This window comes from Grammomys surdaster, unplaced genomic scaffold (genome assembly GCF_004785775.1).
Source record: "Grammomys surdaster isolate TR1022 unplaced genomic scaffold, NIH_TR_1.0 170, whole genome shotgun sequence".
NCBI lineage: Eukaryota > Metazoa > Chordata > Mammalia > Rodentia > Muridae > Grammomys > Grammomys surdaster.
The window spans coordinates 10,219,634-10,244,015 of NW_021604618.1; the positions used below are offsets into that span (position 1 = coordinate 10,219,634).

Consider the following 24,382-nt stretch of genomic DNA (forward strand, 5'->3'; position numbering starts at 1 on the left):
CGCCAAGCAGGGAGCAGATTGTCTCTCAGAGATGTAAACAGGGTGGGGCTACAGCTTCACAGTTGATGTTGACAGTATCTCTGTGGGAAATGTAATTATCAAATGAATTAGAACATGTCTTAGTATTAAGATTATTAATTGTAATTTTAATTGCCTTTTTCAAGATAATTGGATATGTTCTCATAGGTGTATGGGAAAGGGGACATTGGGCTAATTAGATATTTTGAACTCAGTTATCTTTAAAATACTTAGAAGTTTAACATACATGCATATATACATATTCACACGTATATTGAATTCCTTAATTAAATGCATTTATAAACAGAATTAAAATAATCTATAATCTACAAGCTCTTATTAAAAATCCCTTGCAGTACTTCTATGAGTATTAGCATCATTTTAAAACTTAAATAATGATCATTTAAACCATTGCATTTTTATTGTCAAGTTTAGAGTAATTGTTGTTTGCAGCCAACACAGTACACACACAGTGCTTATGTTTGTGTAAGATTCAGAACACCTTTGAAGTGATATACGTATGCCAGGAAAATGTAGTAGTTATTAGTTTAGAAAAACTTATTCAAATGCATGTTTTTGGTAAAAAAAAAAAATAGCATTTGTCTAAAATTTTAAGGCAATTACTCTGCCTGACTAGTGGGTGTTACTAGGTGGGCTTCATATATTTCTGGAAATTTTAGAATTTCTTCCTTTTTTCAAAAGCCATCCTATTTGGAAATATGCAGCAGCTTGGAAGTTCTTTAAGCACGTTGGTGAAGAAGTTTAGCTTCCAGAGCTCTCAAGGGCTGTCTAGTGGCATGACCAGAGGTGTGTGCAGAGCCACAGTGCTGTTATAATAACAGGAAGTATATTAAAACATGTGAACACAGACATCATCAGCATATCTACTAATGGGACAAATCTCATATGGGCTGTGTGTTCAGTGTGGCCATATCTTTGTTTAAAGCAAAGACTGTGAAATCTTAATGAAAATCTAAGGCATTCAGAAATTATTATAGTAATAAGTACTAAGGACAGAAGGATGGTAAGGATATATAGGATAATATATATATTATGTATATATTCATTCATATATAGGATAATATATATTATATATATTCATTCCATCTTCCCATATAGACATTTCTGTGATAACTAGTTATCATTTAATAAGGCACATCACTTAAGATTAAAAGTATAATTACAGTTTGGTTAAAAAAAAACCACACTGTTGTACAGACAATTTGGTTCTCTTGGGGCAGTTCTGGGGTTCTAATCTAGGACAAGGCATGTGCTAGACAAGAATAAGCCTGCTGAGCTATATCCGCAGCTCAGGTAACTTTCTTGCCCAACATTAATCATTGTCATCTTTCAAAAAGCTAGTTCTCAATAAATAAATAATTTGATTACTAGACGAATGCATGATGGGAACGGGCATTACCAAAGTGCTTTTAGGAAAACATTGTGAGTGCCACGAAGATGCCTACTATATTTAAGTAAAGTTGATATGTCTATCATAACCACAGATGACAGGCCAATCATATGATATAAATATGCTAGAATTGGTTTGCTAACTTTATTTCTACTAGCACAAGATGTGGCAAAAAGCGAGAGAGCTAGATGCTTAGCTTGTAATAATAGCACAATAGAAACTATTAAAGCAATTTGCAATAAAATTTTAAGAGGTGTAGGGAGATATAGGCTCTCAAATAAATCATTTCTTTCTGTTGGAATTTCGGGGGCTTGGCTTTGCCTTGCTGTTTGGTGTGGTCTTCTTTCTTCTCGGGTTTCATATGATCTGTGAGTTGTAAGGTGGGTATTCCGAGCTAATATCCTGTTATCAGTGAGTACATACCATGTCAAGTTTCTTTAAGAATACACACATTGCACTGCAGAAGAATTTCTTTTGTACTAAGCTGTGTTTCTATATCGTTAAAATAATTTAAATAACTGGCAATCTAGGTGTGTGTGTGTGTGTTTGTGTGTGTGTGTGTTTTATTTATGCAGTGCTAGAAAGTTAGGTATAATGAAACCTTCAGGTGTATTCCTTACTGAATTCAATAGTTAGTCTGTTGTAAAAAGGCCTTTTCATGTCTCTGAGACAGTGGTCTCCCGGGTGTCTCTTAGGAAGTTTGAGTATAGCTGTAACTTGTATTTCCTGAATGGTCAACATTTATTTTTGCAATATTTTGGCATAAGACAGCTTCCAACTATAGATTTAATGATTTCCACCACAGTATAGAGATGCTATTTCTTTATCAGTAGAATGTGGCAACTAAATTACAGCTACCAAGATGGCAGGAAGCAGGGCATTCTGTAATGAAATGTTTCATAGTCTTTAAGGGTAGATATACATGCCAAATTGGTAGAATTTGGCCAAGAACTCTACCAAAGTTTCTAAATATCCATTGTTTAGAACTGATATCTGGCATGTAATCTCTGACTCTCATCACATTAAATCTGGCTTCTCTCATCAAACGGGATTTTTGGAGCAAGCCTTTGAAAATGATGTCGTTTTTCTCTGCGTCTGCGTTTGTATCCTTCTTCCACATGCATATTTTCTCTGCTCTGACTCCCATCCTGCTAGAAGTAACATGCATAGGAGTTTAGACAGTTAACTCTGGTGCAGGAAATAAGACGGCAAGTGCAAGCCGTAAGAAATCCCGGGCATAAATAGTAGGTGAGCTGGTGGCTTCTGAGACACAGGTGAAGGAGACATTAGATCTGAGTAAGGAGGTAAAAATGGTAGGAAGCTGGATATAATAGCACAGGCCTGTATTCCAAGCATCTTGGAGGATCTCCATGAGGTCAAGATGAGTCTAGGACACTACTGAATACCAAGCTAGCCAGGGATACAGAGTGAAACAGTATCTCAAAAAAATAAAACAAGTAAGAAAATTAAAATTCAGAAGATGTATGAAGTTTCAGAGAAACAGAAGGAATGGGTTTGAAGATCTGTCATACAGCAGAGTTAATAATGTATTTCATAGTTATAAGCAGTAGTCAATTTCAAATGTCTTAGCACAAAAATGACAAATAGGTGATTGATATGTTAATTAGCTTTTTTTTAGTCATTTACTTTTTATGTATCATATTATACAATATAAATGTACACATTTATGATTTGTCACTAAAATAATGTGTACATAGTGAGCATGTTAATAGCTTGTAAAATAGAGGAAGACAAAAGAAATAGACTATGATAGCATAGACTTTTTATCAGTTGATAAAAAGTATTAAGAGCAAGTCATAACTTTGTCACCTCCTGATAACATCTAGCAGTTCCCATTTTGGCCCAAAATAGTATGTCCATGGAATGCAAATAAACCCCATAGATTTCCAACAAGTGAACGGGCCAGCTATGTCTTTAGTCAAATTTCAATTCCGGTTCTCCTCACACATATTCACAGGAAAGGCTGATTTGGCTTCACAAAGCACAGCCCATCAACACTGTGTCCTGTGATACAAACGGCATGGGTCCTGACACTCATAATCATTTTTTTTTTTTACAGTTTCAACCAATTTCTTTTCTTTCCCCTGGTTTATTGCAATATTTAAAATTTATTTGACAGATTGTATGAATTGAGATTATTGCAATATTTTAAACTTATTGGAAAGATTGTATGATTGGGGTACTTTCCCTGATTTCTGAGCTCTTCAGGTTAGCTTGTCTTGCAGACTACTACTGTATCAAATACACTCTCTTCTTGGCAGTATATGAACTTAAAGACCTCTTCCCAGTCTAGAATTTTGCTCTAACGATCAGTTATTTCTGTCTAACTAGGGGAATTAAAATAAGCTAGAAGGGTCCTGTGAAATTATGGTTTTTTGATAATCCTTAAGAACCTTGTCTACTATGAAGGGATTGCCAGAACCCATATCCTACCCCTAGAATAGGTCCTTCTAAGGGCACTGACTGTGGTGTGCCCTTCCCCAGTAGATACATCTACAATACAATCCCTATACCAATGGCTCAGGAAACATTGCAGTGGAGGGGGAGGAATGATTTTGAAAGCCAGAGGACCAGGAAGTCAGCTGTGAGATAGTGTCTTATGTGTGTGAAAGGGACCTATATCATGAAACTCTAACAAATGGTTGCCCAAGCAAGACCTGCACAGTGACACCACCAGTTGACATTCTAATATGGATGGGGGAAATTTCACAAAGTCCTATCCCTACATGAAAAGCCACAGACTATTAATGGCTGCTGAGAGAAGTAATATTATCCCTAAGGATGAGTGCCCTAATCAGTTATTCAGCTATCCATCCTCAAGTGGTCAGTCCTAAACACATATACATATGAGCAATACTGAACTGACTCAGCAGGACGTGAGTGTGTGTGTGTGTGATATAAGGAGTTATGAAGCTTTCCTTCCCTTTAAGATCCTGTATGGGTTTGAAATGAAGGCCATTCTTTTGAGAAAAGAAAACTAGAAACTGTCTATGACAATCTGTAGTCAGGCTAAGCATCTTCTTTGGTAGATGTATTTTAGGAAAGTTTATGAAATACAAAAAACTTTGGAAAGAAATTTTCGAAAAACTATTCACTCATGGAAGCCTAATGGTAAGTGTCCATGAAGTACTAACTAGTGCTAGATAATTTTGGTATTGAGCATCCTACCTTGAAGACCACTGAACTGTTCTATGGTAGCTGACATGTGACACCTGCTATGTGCTAAGCACACAGCCTTATGAGCCAGCCACTATTTTTTATCCCCATTTTGTAGCAAAAGAAACCAAAACACATAGATTATGTGACGGGTCTTAAGTGACACAGAAGGTTGCAGCCAGGATGCAAATTCACATACTTGCCTGTCAGAGTCCAGGCTCATAACCACTATGCACTCAGATGCCTTTTGTAAAGTAAAGGTAGAGCTGACTTTGGGGTAAGCATAAGAGGGGGCTACATATTCATGTAAAGTGATTAATGAGGAAGTTTTAAAAATGGGGTTTCAACGTGTCAATGGATAAACTATGCACATATTAATAAAACATAAGGCAATGCCTTTATCTGTACTCTGTTAAAGTCCCATAGTATTTAGTGTCAAATTAAAATTAACACATTTTTATTTCTTTAATTTCTAATTAACAATTAGTTCTCATTTAATTAGTAACATGCTGGAATGTTATTCAAAGCCCCATTGTATTCTGCATATTCTACTTAACCTGTGAATATGCTCTACTTTTAGTGAAGATGACACTGTTTTTATAGTAACAGTACAGAAGAAATACTGCATTTAATAATGATAATGACTTCACACTTACATAACTCACTCCACTAACGGCATGTTGAAACCAGTCTATGGACAAAAACTATACCTATCGCTGAAATTATTACCTCTTTTACTGAAAATTAGGATTATAATCAGGTGTAAGGAAAGTGTAAAACTACTGTGGTATTCCAAGAGATAATTTTGCATAATTAAGTATAATTTTAATTTTACATAATTGGACTATAATGCTAAACACCTCAAGACAATTGAGGTTTCATACTGCAAGATGACTTACTCCTGGATGTAATTTTGCCTTGCAGTGCACAGTCCGACTCTTGTTTATAAGCCCTCTCCAGTTTAGGATGACTCAATCAGTGAAAGGATTTGAGAGGATAATGAGTCTTAAGGGTTGAACTTTTATCTTTACTATGGAAAGCTTAGGAAGAGAGAGGTCCTGTTCCCTCTTGGTTTGCAGAGTGCTGGGCAAAGTAAAGCACCATCTTTTATTACACTGTACGATGGGTAGACCTTTTCTCACTTGACACTGATGTGGATTCATCTAACAGTGTGGGAAATCTGTCATATGTCAAGCATTCTGCTTGCACCTTTAGCAGTTAACTTTATTTTCATCACCATGTAGATGACCCTGTTATGCAGATGAAAAAATTGAAACCCAGAAAGCTTTATTCATGATCACATATTGTGAAAGTGTCAGAGAAAGACATGATCTTTTATAGACAAGAGGTATGAATTTTTTCTTGATATTTTTAGGTTTGAGTTATATTTCCTGAATTATTTTCTATGTTTACCTAACATGGAGTGTGTGTTGGTTTGAATGAAAATGCCCAATAGGCTCATAGGGAGTGGCACTATTAGGAGGTGTGGCCTTTAGGGAGTAGGTGTGGCCTCTTAGGAATAGTTGTGGCCTTTGGGAGTAGGTGTGGCCTTTTGGGAGGAAGTGTGTCACTTGAGGTACAATTTGAGGTTTCAGAAGCTGAAGGCAGGACCAATTTCACCTTCATCCAATTGTGCTGATCCAGATGTAGAACTCCCAGCTATACCTCCACCACCATACCTGCCTGCATGCCATGATGACAATGGACTAAACCTCTGAACTGTAAGCCACAACCAACTACATATATTTCCTTTATAAGAGTTGCTGTGGCCATGATATTTCATCACAGCAATAGAACACTAAGACAGAGTCCAAGGCCATACATGTCTTTTGAATACTTGTAAGTTATCTATTAACTTAGGAATTCACTGTAAATCAGAAAGGAAGTGTTTTCATGTGCTGTCTCCCAAATAAGTCACCATTCTGCTCTTTGTTACAGCAACTGCTTTACAAAAGCTATTAGACTGGGTAATTCACAGAGGTCATGCTATTCCTTGCTATTCTGTGTGCCAGGAAGTCCAACTTTGAGGAGACAGCTTCTGGCAAAAGCTTTCTTCCTATATGAAAATGTGGAAAGGCAAGAAGCTTAACTCACCTTTTTTTTTTTTTAAAGGAGCCCACTCTTCTAATACTAACGTTACTAACCTACTTGTAATGGAAAAGTCTTCCTGGCCTGATCAACTTCTAAAAGTCTCACATCTTAATACTGTATTTGAAGCAATTTAACTTCAATGTGAGTCTGTCAAGGGTCAAACATTCAAACCATGACATCAATTTTGATTCTATCACATCTGTTATCTGACAGGCACTACTGGATCTTGTGGCTAGAAATTTAGCTTGGTTCCAGGTTCATCTGAAAATACCTTCACATGAAACACTGATACTCTTTGGCATAGCCAAGGAGGCTCATCAAAACCATCACTCAATTCCTTCAAAGCTGTGCTTGGCTGGAGTGCCTTTTACTGGCTCAATGGATCCTCCAAGAGGCAGCTCATTGTGCCAGTCTTTGAAGGCTACCCATGTCCCCATTCTACCCCAAGGTCTCACTGCCAAGAGTAGTCATGCTGGGATAAATTTATAGATTGGAAACCTTATTTTTATTATTAATTTTTAGGTTACTATAGAAAGTAACAGGTTTTTACATGGCATTTGAATATAGTGGAAATCAAAATGCCTTATTATAAACAACTTACAATGGATGTACATTTGGGAATCAGAACAGGACTCACAGCAGTCAATGGCCCATAAGGGTCATCAATTCTGCATTGGTTTTGTGTGTTTACCAGTGAAAAAGTCAGAAAACTTTTTTGTGATTGTTCTATTAGCATATATTAATTATATAAATGAAGGGATTCATTAGGATGTTTTCATGCTCGCATGTAACCTGCTTTGATCTTATCCACATGCCTTGCTAGTCTCTCTGGTCCCTCTTTTTATTACTTATAAAATAATTTTACTTTCACATGATATTTGTAAAATCTGGATTCCTTGTATGAGAAATAATAGAGTTTGTCTTTCTAAGCTTGACCAATTTTGCTTAATATGACAATCTCTAGTAATACTTTTAAAATATTCTCCAAATGCTGATAAACTATTGCCTGACTGAATGTGATGTCATCATCTTTTATGTTTGGTATAAAACCGAGACTACGAGGCAGTAACCAGAATGATTCATGAATTAAACACACTCATCTCCTTGTAGAAACTCTGCATCATGTTTGTAAACTAATGCAACATGATATTTGCTTATTTTGTGGAGCTATTAGATTGAGATAAAGGCAGAACCTAGACTTTGAGATAACACTAGACATGTATGATGGCCCCCGATCTCTGACATCAGGCTGCAGAGTCCAAGGTCTTTTACATAGTGCTGTCTCTACATGTCTAGATACATTCTAGATACATATATTATGCATGTTATATTACAGGAACGCAAGTATGCTCACAATAACATTCTTCTTGATAAGAACAAAAAGGTGTTTAATAATTTGATTTACTTTACATAGAATGAATTGTAATGCACAATGCACATTTTTATTGGTTTTAAATTGTGCCTTTTCCTGTTTTCCACATTTACTTTTCACTCCAAATTTGATCAACTTTAGATACTTTCTTCTTCTCTGGTAGAGCTATGTGCATACTCGTTTATTCTACATCTGTGTCCACCTTTCATCTGGTTGCAGCTCTCTTATCTTTTGTGCTGAATCTGTGCTGCTTCTGTGGGACATTTCCTTGCTGCCTGTTTCTCTGGTTCCCTCCACCCCTCAGTATGCATCTTCCATTTCTTTGTTTAAACCATACTTTTTAAAAACTGTCTTATGTCCCCTTTGCCCATTACCATCACCTTAATCATGATGTACCTGGAATGGAAAGTTGGGCCCAATTCCCAGAGTTCTGTAACCTTTGTGACAAAGAAAATGATGGGCTTCAACCTGAAAGGGGCCACATAAGGTAGATGGTGACCTGGCATCTGTGGTGTTACTGTGATTATTCGACTTTCTCTGTGAGTAAAAGGAAAATCTTAAAAATCTTCCCCTGACTGTGGTTCAATCTCTCTGGCTCACTCTTGTTTTTCTTACCACCTTTCTCCTGCAATCTTTATTGTCAGTATGGGAGATAATTATTAAAGCATGGTGACTTATTTTTGCTTATACACTTCATAATTTCTCCACTAATTAACACATTGCACTTTTTACAAAACTTGTATTAAGTTCATTCATTCATAGTGGCTGTGCTATGCCATGTCTCTACTTTCTGACTAGTTACTAAGGCTATCTGTTTATCTTCTGTGGTATTTTCCTGCCCAGCTGTCTTCCCTCTTCCTGATGCTCTGGCAGAGTCCCTCTGCTCCCACTCCATCCACATTTCTTTGTAACAAACCTGGTGCTTTGGATCTCACTTGCACCAGAAAACTAACAGCAACCATGTCAACATGGACAGATCCTACTTTATGACTTAGAGGTTAGATGACAAGAGAACAGTTGGCTACTCTTCAGCAACTTTCCAGACATCTGTGCAGTAGGAGGCTTTTTCTGCCCAGTTTTGGTCTGATATATTCCCAATTGACTCAGAACATGGCACCAGCTTTTGAGACATAGATGACACAAACAATGGTTTATTAACAACAGATACCCAGGACAGTTTTAGTGTATTCTTAGAAAGTGCCTCTGAGAACTGTAACAAGCAATGTCCAAATTACAATTCCATTTTAAAATTTTAGAGAGTGTCTTAAGCAATATCTACTATCTCACACATAATGTATTTTGCTTTAATGATCTTTAGTTGTCAGCCCTGCTAGGGATTTTGTAATTGAAAGTTTTACCATATCTTATTTCCTGGTTACTTGGTGTATTACGACTTTTTTCCAATTCTCCAAGGAGGTAAATTCCTTTTAGTACTTTAAGTGAGGACCTAAGTAGGTATATTGTTAGTTATTTGATCACTAGAAGGTTTTATTAAGGATTATTTAGGCTATTTTTAAAGAAAGAGCTTGATTTCAAGAACACTAATATCTTTTTGTCCTTTTTTAAAAAATGATTTTCATTATTTGTGTAGTTTAAGTGATGAAACTTCTGTGAAATATAAACATGTGGACATATCACTGTTTCTAGGCATAGTTTAAACATAGTAACCTCATCATTCCAAAAAGGAGCTGTCAGTTTCCACAGAGACTTGGATGGCAGTGGTGAGGTGAGGCCAGACCAGATTAGAACAAGGTTCCTCATGGTTGCCTAGGCCACACAGTCCTCAGCTCATAGGCTTGTTCAGATCTTTCCCTTCAAGCCTTTAAAAACAATCTCGAAAATACTACCTAAATATTAGTTTATCATTTCCTTTAAAACACACAAAAGGCTAGATAACATCCTTTGGGGGGAAATGCACATTCTGAGGAAACTTACATGAAGTACCTATAACCTTACCCAGCTTTAGATAAGGCACACCTTTTCTTACCTCTTTCTTTGTACTTCTACATGGGTAAAATTATCCTCTTTCATTTTATATAGAATGTTTTATTCCCCTGGTCATGAGAAAATTCACACAGATCCTTAATCTGAGGAACTGTTCTTGCTCAGCGTGTCCTCCTCTATCAAAGCAACTGTAGGTATGCAGGAAGCAAGGTGGAGTAAGGTGTGTTACTCTCCCTGCAGTCTGCATGCTGTAGGGTGTGTCGGAAAACAGTTTGAACTTGCTCTTCAATTGGAGAGGCTTCGTCTACACATCTAGGCTGCACTAGATTTATACTTTCTTCTAGAATTGGAAATAAGCTCTACAGGGAATTGTTCACTTTTATTATTATTATCATGAATTATTCACTTTCCGTGATGTTTAAATGTCTTATCAAAAAAAATGTGAAGGAAGTTATTTGTATTTCTGGAGGCTGTTTGTTTAAGCAGGCTGAGCAAAGGACAGGAGGAAGTTTAATGAATCTTTGTGCTTTGTGTGCAACAGAGGTTTTATTAAAACAAAAAAACTCCACTTACTAAACAGATATTTAACCTGTTTCTTTATTGCTTGCATTCTAGTGTTTTAAGCATGTGGTGTGTTACCAAGCCCTCTCAAGGCCATTTCCTTTTTCTTTATGTATCCTTACTTGTATCTATCCCAATTAGAGAATCTAATTACCATTAAGGGGATAATAGGATAAAGATAAGTTTTACAATGAAAATGTTTTTTTTAAACCCCACGTAGCCCTCTAGGAAGGTTTAAATGCCATTGGAATATAAAGCAAGAAATATATGCTTGTCAAATATATAGTATAAATAAATAATTTAGATGAAAATGGTTGATACATTTAACAAAGACTCTACCAAATAATGAAGGACTAAAGAGTGGTTGTTAGATTTGATGTACTTCATTGTATATTGTAAGTAATTGCTATCCATAAAAATTCTATGGCTTCTGTATAAGAAAAGGAGACATTTTGACAGGCAACACTAGGCTGCAGTGACAGCGAGCACAAATCCCTGGTAACTGTCATTATCCTGCTGGTGAATTCACATCTAAACTATGTGATAAGTTAGACCTGCATATTTGTTATTGAGCCACGCTCTGTCAAAGTAGCCACACTTCTCACTTATGAATAGAATTATTAGCCACATGCAGATTTACTCCATAGAAATCTAAATTTGCCAAGGGATGCTTTGTGTTTCAAATGGGGGTGGGGGTAAAAGCTCCCTGTCGTTCTATGCTTATGCTAAAATTTCCCCTGAAATGTTCACTAAATGAGAATTAGATTCTTAGAAAATAGTAGATTTATTTACATTTTATCCTCTAATTAATTCAATATTAGTAAAATATCCAATAAAATTAAAAACAAAACAAAGGAAGTGTAATTCAGATGATTTTCTGTATGCTACATTAAGTTTGTGTTATGTTTTAGGTACTTTTCTTTGTGATGGTAGTAGAAATCTAAGAAGATGGTTATAGATAATTCAATTGAAAGAGACTTTAAAAATGGGGAAATTTTTTTACTATGTCACTGAAGAACTATTATCTCACACAGTAAATATAGTGTTAACTTCAGTGGTTCAGCAGTGTTATCAAAGAGACTGGCTTTTTGTATTTTTACCTTGCAATCCCCAGAACTCTGACCAGTTTATTTCACTTGGGTCCTCCTACTTGCCAAATAGCTCAACATATGTTCAACTCAACAGTATTAGAAGAAAAAAGAAAAAAAAAAAAAGAAGATATGTTTGGATGACCAAAACCCACCAAACAAAGACAACATCGCCCAGATAGTTCTTTGTGTCTTATTGGCTAAAGTGATAGAAAAGCTTCTGCCAGGAGCCACGTCTCTAAAGAGGAGTGACCGTGCTTCCCTCCCAAGGCTGAGGGAACAGCATGGATGTGTGGGTGGAAAGAAAGTACGGATCAGGGGATGGGGAGATGTGCTGTGAATCACTGTCTCCTGCACATGAGAACTCAGAGCAGCTATGGTTACCAGCATAAGAACTGTACAAGACCAAACCAGTTAAAATCCTCATCCTTAGGACTGGAAAAAGGGATCATCAGTTAAGCACATGTGCTCTTACAGAGGATCTGAACTGAATTTCCAGCACCCACATCAGGCAGCTTACAAAACCCATGTGCAGAGAGAGTGAGTTACCACATCCCCTGGTGAAGCTCTTTTGACAGGCTTAATACATGGCTTTCCTCCTGTAGCAACCAGGATGATTCCTTTACAGTTAATAACGGTTAGCAACTGTAAATTTGTGTGTATAAATATTAGTTTAAACATTTTGGTCTTTTGTTACATAGTTATTTTAACAAAAAGCTCTAGAAAATAAACTCTGAATTCAGATTAACACTGAGCACTTCTTGAAGAAAGGACAATTATGGTTATATATTAGCTGGATAGTTTAAAGACATCCAGATTACAGCTAGAAAGGGCCCTTCATTGCAGTGACAGCTGAGAGATTTTTGAGGGTGGCATGAAAGTACTTATGGTAAAAATCTTTAACTGTGAGGTTGAGAAATAAAATTTTTATTAGTTTTTCTCAAATTGCGATAATAAGCTAATAAGGTTTACTGTGTTATTAAGATAGAGACAGTGAGAAGAAAAATACATTCTTATTAACTACCCCTTCTCTGCTTTAGAGACAAATCTTTAGAGAAAAATCAACTGATAAATAAATATATTACTGAACTACTTATTTGAATTCAATTGTGTTTTATCATTTACCAAGTATTACATGATTTACCGTCTTTACCATACTAGAATCATAATTCAATGAAAATAATGTTAGTTCATAATCCCCAAAGATGCAGTGTTGCGATAGCTGTTCTTTGTTGTTGGCAGTGGCCATTCAGCATCTTCAGGGAACAGCATATGCAGGCTTCACTGATGGGATTCTACTGTGCAAGGCCCATGGAGATCCCTTCCCACTTGGCAAGGACCTGGTAAACTTGGTGGCTCTCTGCTTATCCCCTAGATCGCATATGCTACAAACTCTCCTTGCTTTAACTGTGTTGTCTATACTCAAAGAAAAATTTGTTTCACTTTGTCGGTCACTGGCAAGGCCAGGATCATGCAGGTCAAAAGCCTTGTGGATGATTCTACATTTTTTCAGTACTCTTTTGAGGGATAAAACCCTCCACTCTTCTGTCTGCTTCTATCGATTCTCCAGATGTGACCATTAATCCTGGTATTTGAGGACATATAATCATGTCCCTAGAGAAACTGCAATAGTCACGCCGAGTTAGCCTGTGGTAGTTGTGGAGAGCAGTTGTGGAGAACCTGCTTACATAACTGTTCTGAGGAGGCTATGTGTGATCCACAGAGGCCAAAAATGAGGAAGACATGTCTGATCAACAGAGACTTAGAAAATGGAGAAGCAATGTCTGATCAATAGAGACTTGAAAATAGTTCAAAGAAAGATGATACCAGGAATTGATAGGTACTTGTCAGGAAAGGTTGCTTGGTACAATAAATGCATATCTGTTTGCAATTAGAAAAGTATTATGACAGGGCAGTGCTGTCTGGTGACTGGACTTATACCCACAAATGTATAATCTGTCTCTCACCTTGCATAGCTGTGTAACTGCATCTGCTACCAACTGGGGAAGTGCTCATGCAGGACATGCCTGGCTAGAGAGTTATCTTGCTTTGCTTGCTGAAATTGTGCTTTATAGTACAAAATAAGGTTAGGGGATGGTTGGTCCAACAGGAGGGGGGAAGGAGGAAGGGAAACTATTGGGGGCTTTTTGAAATGATGGGCCTTTGTAATGCTGATGTTATGCTTTCTTTTAATAAAATAACCAATGTGAGATCAATTGTGATTGTATAAAGATGGCCCAAGCTATTCCAGGCCACTTGCTCTAAAGTCAACAGGTGGTCAGTGTCTTTATTTTCACCAACTCCCTTCCCTATCTCAGGACCTGAACCTTGCAGCTGGGGCTGGACTCCAGCAGGCTGTCAACTTGACTGTGTCTAGAATCAACTAAAATCCCACACCTGTGAGGGATTCTTTTCTTAATTAAATCAGTTGAAGTGGGAAGACTCACTTCTAATCCACATCTATGAGGTAGAACATTTACATAATTTATCAAGATCTTTGAGGTAGGAAGACCTTTAACCTAGGCCGTACCGTACCTTCTGCTGGCAGCCTATATAAAGGATATTGAAGAAGCAAGCATGCTTTCTCTATGCCTGCTTTCCCTCACTCCATTGCTTCACTGACATTAGGGCCCCCTTCTTGGGAATTCTGGAATACACTGAAGATCAACTGAGACATCTCACCTTGTAGACTGAACAACCTGATTCTAGTACCTTCCATTGGTAGACAGCTTACATTGTAAGCCCGTAAGATATTCTAATAAATCTTATCTATCTATCTATCTATCTATCTATCATCTCACACTCACACATACACATACACATACAGAGAGAGAGAGAGAGAGAGAGAGAGAGAGAGAGAGAGAGAGAGAGAGAGAGAGAGAGAGAGAACCCTGACTAATACAAGTGTCCTTACAGAAGAATGGAGAGACCGACTTGGTAAGTGTAGAAATGGTCCCAGTTACAGGTGTATGGGACCTGTGTAAGAATATAGCATCTTCTGAGCTTCATCCTCCCACAGCTGGATGTTCTCAAGAATGCTGAAACTTGTCCAATTTGATTAAACCAGTGACCCCTATACTTGTCTCACCACTGTAACTACGCATTCCTATTGATCTTGATGTCACTCATTCCTCCGGAATACTGGGGCATGAGTAATCATCTATTCCAGTTTCTCAGAGACACATGACTTTCAATTCCAGAACCAAGGCAGTCTTGGATAAACTAAGACATCCTAGTACCAGCTCAATCACCTTCCTTTAAAAAACGTATTTTCTGTATGGGTGTTTTGTGTGCTTACATGTCTATGTACCATGAGTATGTCTCTAGAGAGGCCAGAAGAGGATGACATCTTTTGGAACAGATGGCTGTTAGCTGCCATGTTGGTGCAGGTCCTTTAGAAGAACAGCTGGTGATCTTAACTGCTAAGCCATCTCTGCAGTATCTATCAACCATGCTAAACCAGTTCTTGTAAAATATTTACATATATGTTGCATATTTAAATATATATTCACTACTGAGTGATAGTTTGCAAGTTTTATCTGTGTAAGGACTGCATCTCTCGTGTGTGTGTGTGTGTGTGCACGTGCACACATATTTCATAGTACTTACATTGCTCACGCTTAATAAAGTAAATCATAAAATTGCAAATTCTTACAGTTTTTTAAGCATTATATACATTTATTTAGTTTAACTAAACAAGGTAATGTGGCTTAGTGGTAGGACAGTCTTGGGTCTAAACTTCTACCCTGTCTCTACTGATGGCATGCTCATTTACTTAACCTTTCTGAATTTCCACTTAAGTGTAAAGGGAAGGTGAAAATACTGCCTTCCCTCCCCTCCGGGAGTATTACAAGTCTCAAAATCCTGGCCAAGTTGCACTTGTTACATGGTAGATGTTAATAACTTATTACAATGAATCCATTGTACTCTTCCACATGGTGTTTCTTTTTAGGAGTTTATGTCAAACCAGGCAAAAGCAGTTATTAAAACTACTGACGGTGGTTTGCAGCTTCAGGTTGGCCTGAACCGACTTTTGCATTCAGAGGCTGTATCAGAAGGGTCAAGCCTTCAGGATTGTTCTACAGATCAAACAGCATCAGATCACAGCCAGAAGGAACCATCAAATCCAGATAGCTACACATCCAAGAGTAAAAACAATTCTTGTTTTATGTCAGCATCCAAGAGAAACAGGCCTGTCAGCATGCCAGTGGGTCAGCTGAGGTAATCAAAGGCACTCACTGTTCTTTTTAACCAACTGTTGAAGCTCTTTTATTTGAGCAGAATTTATAGTGATTCCATTGACCATTTCAGACATTAAAACATAGCGTGTCATTTGGGTTTGGGTTCTGTTTTCTGTTGTTATTGGATTTTTTTTTTTATTTTGAAAACACTGGAGTCAGAATGTTGCTAATTACGTTTTAGAAAACATGAGATGGACTCTAACTTGAGTAATCAAAACGATGAAAAGAGCACTGGAGGCAGCAACACTGCTTACAAGACATTTATTTTAAAATAGAAATATGTGCTTTTGTTATTTAACCAATATTTTGGAACAGACTCAAACTGAAACATAGTTATGAAACCATCTGGTGCCTACATTTTCAGATTATCATAAGCTGTTAACCCAAGAGTTAATGGGCAGAAAGGAACGCGGTGAAAATAGAGACTGAGGCATTGACACATCCATTGCATGCGGGGTTTGGATATGCAGGTACATAGTGGTTTAAACTTACCTTACTTCAAGTTTTATTTTTAAATGTTGACTTTCTTGTAAATTAACACAATTAGAGAATTTCCAATAAAATATTTTTTGGCAGTTTACCATGTTCTTTTGAAAAAAAAATCAAAACTAGTTTTGACTGAAGATAAAACCTAGAAATCTCAACTCCTGTTGCCACCCACACAATTTGAAATTGTAAAAATAGACTTGACTTGAATTAAACTTTTCATCATAATAAACCTATTTGGATTTCTCATATCCTTTAAAAATTCGAGAACTTTCATAAGTCTAAACACTTGTGGAAAATTTTTAGCCATTTAATATCCTGTGATATTAACACCCTACTATTGTTTTGGCTGTCAGAACGTAGCAGGAGTCTGACTGGCTCTAATTCCTCACATACAGAATAAAAACAGAATTCTCTGGGGGTTTACTAGTAAAATGTCCTGAGTAATCCGTTCTGAGAAAGGAACAAGCTTGGCAAACATCCTGTTGTACTCTTGGATACTTTTAATCAGTGCTGATCTCATTGTATCAAAAGTTTTGTTGTAGGATCTTATCTGTAGGTACAATTTTATATGTTTATTTTGGAGAATGTATGGGCTAGCATTTCTAAACAAATTTTAAAGGATTAATATGCACCAGGTTTTGTGTTTTCTTTCTTTCTTTTTTGTTTAGAGTATCAGATGCTTCTCTAAAATTTAAGTCACCCCATAATTGCCAAGGATTGTCTCAGAGATATAAACTTCAACAAAGAGTCAGAAGAGTAACAGCTTACAAAAATGGATCTGGAACAGCCTTTGCCAAAATTACTGTACCAACCATCGCCCTTGGTAACTAATTCCCAACACTATCAAATTTTTATCTCTTATTCTTTTTAAAATGCAAACAAATAAAGATAATCATTGTATTAAAATCTCATTAGAAATCCGAATCTGTAGATTGCTTATATACTCATAGGAATTTTACTGCTTTTCTCTTTTTAAGTCAATAAAGCGCTTTGGTTAGTAATTGGACAGATTGATTACTACAATGGTTATGCATTTTGGAGAGCTATTAAAACACAGAATATTTATAAATAATACTTGACAATAATAAGGTATTCTTATAATTTGATTTGGTTTTTGGTTTTTGTTGTTGATTGTTTGTTTCCATATTTCCCACTGCTGGGTAACAGCCACAGCATTGACTGAGTTATGGAACCTGGCCTGTGACTCAGGTGGTCTTCTATTTTTGTTTGGGGGGAGCGTGCTACTTTGTTTGTACATCACTGTGTCTTATCTGTTATTTTCTTCTAGGTGCTGGAAGAGTACACGAGCAAGCTGAATCTGAACACGGCCATGGCCGCATGACAAGTCTTCTTGGCAGATGGCACGGAAGTCCTCAAAACTGAAGATATACCCCATGAAGCCAACGTTTATGTTTCAACAGGACAGCCCGTTTTAGATCCATTCAAAAAAATTTAAAAGTAAAAAAGAAAAAGAAGCACCGTATTCTTCCACAATAAATTGCTTAAGGGGTGCAATTAAAAAATGATTTTCTTCCTGTCTTTTTTGCATGGTTTAACAAAACTAATGTTTACGCATTTACAGCTCAGTAAGAGGATAACGTGCTTAATGAAAGAAAAATCCACTGACAGCACGTTTATTGCCCTTCATTAGCATTGGTGCTTAATTTAATATAGATCTGAATAGACATTAGGGAGCCTGCAGGAGGTTAAATGGTGAAAATATAATAAATTAAATCAGAGATTATTGAATTTACTGTTTAGTTTCTGTGACACTCAGCAGACACAATTCATTAGACGTATGCTTTCAGAAAACAGTTCAAAGTTTCCAGGATCATCTTTCCATTTATATTCTTGGTCTTTTTTTTTCAGATTGTATTAACATAATTATGAAATTGTGGCAAGTAATGAAGAAATGATTCTTATGTAAATGCTACAGTTTGATTTTGATTTTTTTTTAACTTTTAAATATTTAAGTATTTATACATAGAATCTCAGAAAGTTTCTGGTCAGGATTTTCCCTGCATGTTCATATATTTAAGATTTTGGACATGTAAAGATTTTCTAAAATTAAAAAAAAAAAAGCCTTAGTGTGAACTAGCACAAAGAAAGAAAGTAGGAATATCTAAAAACATTCTTCCAGGCATGTTATTTGGAGAGCTCGTTGTCCAGTGTCCTGTGTTCCATGCAATGATAGCTTTAAATAACAAAAGAGAAAACCTCGCCATTAGAATCCAGTATGTCTGGCGGCTGTGCTCCTGATGCTTCGCCCACCTCATTAGAAGCAATTTCTCTGCCACTCCCATAAAGTTGGTGGGGCAAAGGCAAGTCTAGGCAGTAACTGCATGAGCCAAAGTAAACTAATTCTAGAGCTCATTACAGAAGAGACAGTGGAAGTCCCCTGTGCATTAGTGTTACTGTATGAGATGACACTAGAATTCTTATCACGTTCATAACATTTGATCATCAGAAAACGAGCAGTTTCCTGGACTGGGACAGTGTGGTGTTTGTAAAGGGAGCTGTTGGTATAGTACGCTCTGCAGCCTTCCTGCGTGATGGTGCAGATCCACATACCTGCAGGGTTTGCTTTAACTTTAGATGGTGGTTGTCTTACATTGTATTCATAGAAACATTTGCTTACAGGAAACATGATTGTAGTAGGCAAAGATGTCTCTACTCTTTAAAAACTCCATACAATTTATACACAATCTCTTCATCAAAATCCTTGATTAGTTTTATATAGATAAGAAATGCTTGTTCTCTAGTGAACAATTGTATCACAAAAGAGATATATAAAGATCATTTGTAGGTAAACTAAGGGAAAAAAAAACCTGGCCATGTATGCATAAAATTATGTCATATCCTATTCTTGGTGGGTGATTTTTAGCTGTACAAGCTAATTTCTTCTCCGTCCTCCATTTCATCCCTTTTAAAAGCCAAGTCCAGAACAACAACAGCAACGTCTCGGCTTTGTCTGCACATCTTTGGCTGTGTTTCACTGTGACATGTACTGCTGCTCCTTTAGCACCAAAATGTTGGCACACACTCCTGAAAATTTCACACCATCTCTTGCTGGATCAGCAAGCTTAACCCACCAAAATCTGGTGTTGTGCAATGGTTTTTGACTGATAATCAATCTTTACGCTGCTCGACAGTTGTTACTGGGACATGGAGCAGAGCAGGTGGCAGATGTGTCTTGTCTTTTGAGAGAAGAAATTTTAGGTGAGCTTGGACACAGACTAGCACATCATGTGTCTGTTACAAAGGCACAGGATAAGTATAATGGGGGAAAGCCACCATCTAATTATGGTCACAGACAAGCATAAACACTGACAATTGCTTACCTTCAAAACATCAAGAACATAACTAAGTATACGTGTGCATGCGTGCACAAACACATATGTGGAGTGATGCTTAGCTTGTAGATATACTGCAAAAATAAAGCATGTCTGAATGACCCTGAAGACAGAAGACAAGCTTTGCATGAGGTGCAAAGTGTTGCTAAGGGTAAGCAGGAAAGCAACTGGCCAGCGTCAGGATTAGGGGCACAGCTTTCCCATCTGCATGTGCTTTCTAGAGACAGACAGCACAGAGGCCCAGGAGGCAGTGACCTGACATTATTTTAGCTTAATTTCACTCTCGAAGCAGCTTACAGGAGATTTCTATGTTCCTGCCAGTAGCCAGCTAGATCAGAAACAGAAGGACTAATGGTCATTTACTTTATATTTTTAAATCACTCTTTTATTTAAATTCAGTTTACCTCAGTCCAATAAAAATTATAGCCAATAAACATTTTTTTTATCATTTTACATGCTTAGCACAGGGATAGAAGTACAGGACTTGGCAACATTAACGAGTTCTGTAAGTCATAATTTGAATACTTAGTAGTAAAAATACTATTCTACATTGTACATTAAATGTATTCCCCAAGGAAAAAATATTGTATTTCCCCCACAAGAAGGTGAAATAAGTCAGTGTAATGTTTTGGCAATTCTATCTTTATATTTTATTGTTTTTTATAAACTAAGCTTTAGAAAATATGTGTAGGTACTGAAAGTTGTCAATTATTGAAAGTAATCCCAAGTTTACTAAGAAAAAACAAACCAGTACATCTCTGGTGGTTTACACTGTTCACTGTCTCTTTGAGTATCATTGATAGCCAGTATCACTGCCCCTGAGAGAGTAAGAGAGCTGTCCACACGCCTCCGAATATACAGTGGTCATTTAAAGGTCAAACCAAGGTCAAGGCTGACTATCAAAATGCAGAATTAGACTATTCCCCATATTTTTAATTGAACACCTAATCAGTAAGATTATGATGGAAGATAAAAAAGATGTAAACAATTAGTAAGATAGAATAATTTTATATAAAAACTATTGATGAAGATGTGTTATTAGCTCATATTTCCATCATGTGAAGGTTCTGACATTTAATAACGATTACGTGGGAGCTGTGCAGACTCGGTAATGAGGTTTTGAAAGAGATCTTTCAACACATTTTCAGATGCATGGTTATATTGTTTAGATTTTATTCATTTTTCCTAAGCTCCTGGCTGGTGTTAGTGAGGAGAAAATTCCTGGATCTGATCCATGTGGTTTGTAAGAGTTCAGCTACTTAATGTCTGCTAAAGCTATAGACAGTGCCCCGGTGTGGCTTAAATACCATAAAGAGGATGGGGCCAGGTTTTAGTGCATGAACTCTGATTGCCTCTGAGAGTTTGTAGTCCTGTGTTTTCACCCCTTTATATATGGTAGTCTATCATTTAGCTCTCAAGAGTTATCATTTATAGCAATTCCTTTCTGCCCTGAGATTTGTTAAGGAGAGTGAAGTTGAGTATTTTGGATAAGACTGCGCATCCCTTACATGCTGTGAGATGTAGTCACAGAAAAAAAAATCCATGAAAGGAGTTCTCGGTACTACACCTAAGATCTATATTTAAACCTGGAGATTTTCTGCTAGCTGCCATGTGATCTACAAAATGAAATAATTTGCTGTGACAGCTTGTGATTGACAAGAATATGTGTGAGCACATTTAAAACAGGCCAGCTCTTCATGTAGAAGTAAATGTCAGTGAAATGATGGATTCTCATCATTTTAATTATTGATGATTTGGAAATATTTCAATTTCACGACACACAGGACACGTTATAAATAACAGCATAACACTTTTTCTCATATCTGCGTCAATAATGAAATGTTCTGTCATATTTTGTTTTTCAAAAAATGCATTAGTTTAATGAACCCAGAATCATGCATTATTGTTTCATTATATGTCTAGTGAATTTGACTCCAGTGACTGCTTTGTTTTGCCAAAGCTAAAAGTGGGCTTTGCAACATGCACCTATGGGATTGCCATGCGATAATTCACAGTTAGGCTTAGTTCTCTCATACTCTTTTTATTGTTTTCTTTGAATAGTGTATATATTAAATGATAATCATTATTCTATTTTATCTCCCACTTAGCTGCATATACTCAAAAGTAGAAAAATGGCATTATAGAAAGATTCTTCTATTTTGGTAACTGAGTGTAAAACTATAGTCATATATTTCTCACATTTTTCCATTTCAACTTTTAAAAAATTAAGTATATAGATTAATATGTATTGAGGTCACTTGCAGAGAAGAAAAAAATGTACCACTAGCTGACAGGAAAATTGAAGCCCATGTGTGTATGTCTGGCAACGTCTCTTATGTCAAATGCAAAGTTATTGAGAAACAACTGAACTCTTAGGAGTTTCTCGAAATACTGGTTGTGTGTTTATATGGAAGCCATGCTTCTCTAATAAATAATTGTAAATCTATTGAGACTCACACAATCTAAATAACAGTTTGTATGTGCCAAGCAACTGGTTATGTGCGTTAAGTATAATACACTCATTACTATCCTACCTGAGTCAGTGCTACAGACCCAAACTATCTCATCTGTGCTTCTAAACGTCAACATTGTGGAATGCTAATTGTTTCATTACTCATTTGGTACTTGAACCAATAGTCAAGGGTGTTGTTGAAATGTAAATCATCTTAGATTACGGGTTCCAACTCTAAGATTTCCTGAGAAAATTCCATAATATATTATAAATATCCATCTATGAAATAAATATTATACTAACTTTGAAAAACTCTAAATGCATGTATGTATGTACGCGTGTGTGCACACATGTGTGTTTGTGTGTGTGTGTGCGTAGAACAGAGGTCAATTTCAAGTGTCCTCCTCAGTCACTCTCCACTTTATTTTCTAAGACAAGGTCTTTCACAGAACTATTTGCCTAGACTGTCTGTCCTGTGAGCTTGGTGGATCCACCAGTTTCTACTTGCCCAATTCTGAGATTGCAAGTGAGCCAACGTGCCTGGCTGTTTTCATGGAGACTGGGGATTGAACTCAGATCATCATGCTTGCTTGCCTACCACTTTATTAACTGAGCCATTTCCCAAGCCCATGTTAATGTTTTAGAAATCCAATGATTTCTACATATGCAGCCACACTTGAACTCAAATAGTTTAGAGAATGTTATTTTGTTCTCTGCAAAGAACTCTGAGAAACATTAATTCTCATTAAGAAAATAACTCATAAGGGTTGTAAATATTGCCTTTATTACTTCAAATTGTTGCATGGGTGAGCACACACCGTGAGCTCAGCTCCCCAAATACAGTTGAGAAAGCTCACAAGAAAATTCTCCACCCAAAATCCTGTTGTTTCTTTGTAAGAAAGCAGAATGACCAGAGTTAGCGAGGGGGAAACTCCTTCATTTCTTTACAAATTCAACAGATGTTTTCCATGTCCCTCTTACAATGTCCTAGATATCAATCCAAGGCTTGAAGTTGTAGTCTAAATAAGACAGTGGTCTTATGAAGCCCTAGTTTTAATGAGGTAGAGGAGGCAGGTAAGTGCTATAAAGGAGATAAATTTTATAATAATAATAAGTATCATAAAAGTATCAGAAAAAGAAAATTCTAGAATGGATACATTTTCTCAGGAACCGTTAAATCAAATTTGTCTGTGCTCCCTTTTTTACTTGCCATGTGATTTAATTTATACATTTGATAGTTACTCTTCTAGAGTGGTTTGCCTTTCAAATAGTTTAGTTTTGATGTATCAGACTTCTAGGAGAGATGTGAGAAGCAGTAGTGTTTAGTGGGAAGATCCTTGGATCTTGAGATAATTTGATCTGCACAATTCTAATCCCTCATATGTGACTGTGGACAAGCAGGTCTGGTGTTTGAGAATATGGGTAATACTATCTTAAAATCCCTAGATATTTTTCTTTATTTTCCTAATGAAAATAAGTTGCTTGAAAACCAAATGTCTACAAATCCCTTGTAGGAAAAAGGGATAACATGTTATAAATACAACCATGATTCCAGTGCTGTTCATCGGAACCCTGTGTCCACTCCTACTTTCCCAAAAAAGTACACTTTTTTTTTTTCCACTTTTCCTAGCTGGCTGGCTAGGTTCAGGAAAACAACAGAAATAATTCCTTTATACTTTATCACTGCCAGGAAAGAAAATTATACCACAAACTTGGGAAAGCACTTAATCTCTCTAAGCCCGAATTTCCTTATCCACAAATTGAGCATAATGAAACAGGCCTCATGCCATGCCTGTGAGAAGCAAATAGGATAAGGTGTGTGAAAACTTGGCACGTGGAAGGTGTTGAAGACATGCTGGCCCCTGGGCTTCAGCTGTTTTCTGTCCTTTACTCCACCCTTGGGTAAGCTTGTTTCTACAAGCCTTTCATGCCTGTCACAGGTACTTGATTTTATGACCAAGGTACTTGCCAGATCTGAAATCTTGAAATAAATGCAACTGAGTTGAAATACACACCGCACAGTTGCTTGTATGACACGATACAGGGGAATCTAATTAGGAGGTTTGAATTCTCACTGCCTGAGATGTGGGTAAGAATCAAGACCCAATGGCTCTGCTCCAAGAGTTGCATTTTACGACGTGTTCACGATCCTTACCTTTCAGCTACTGTAATTCATTTGAAGAAA

General features: G+C 36.8%; 1 pseudogene; it reads left to right on the forward strand.

The window, feature by feature from the left end:
* LOC114620724 overlaps positions 1-24,382 on the forward strand; it is a 35,675-nt pseudogene that overhangs the window by 4,711 nt on the left and 6,582 nt on the right.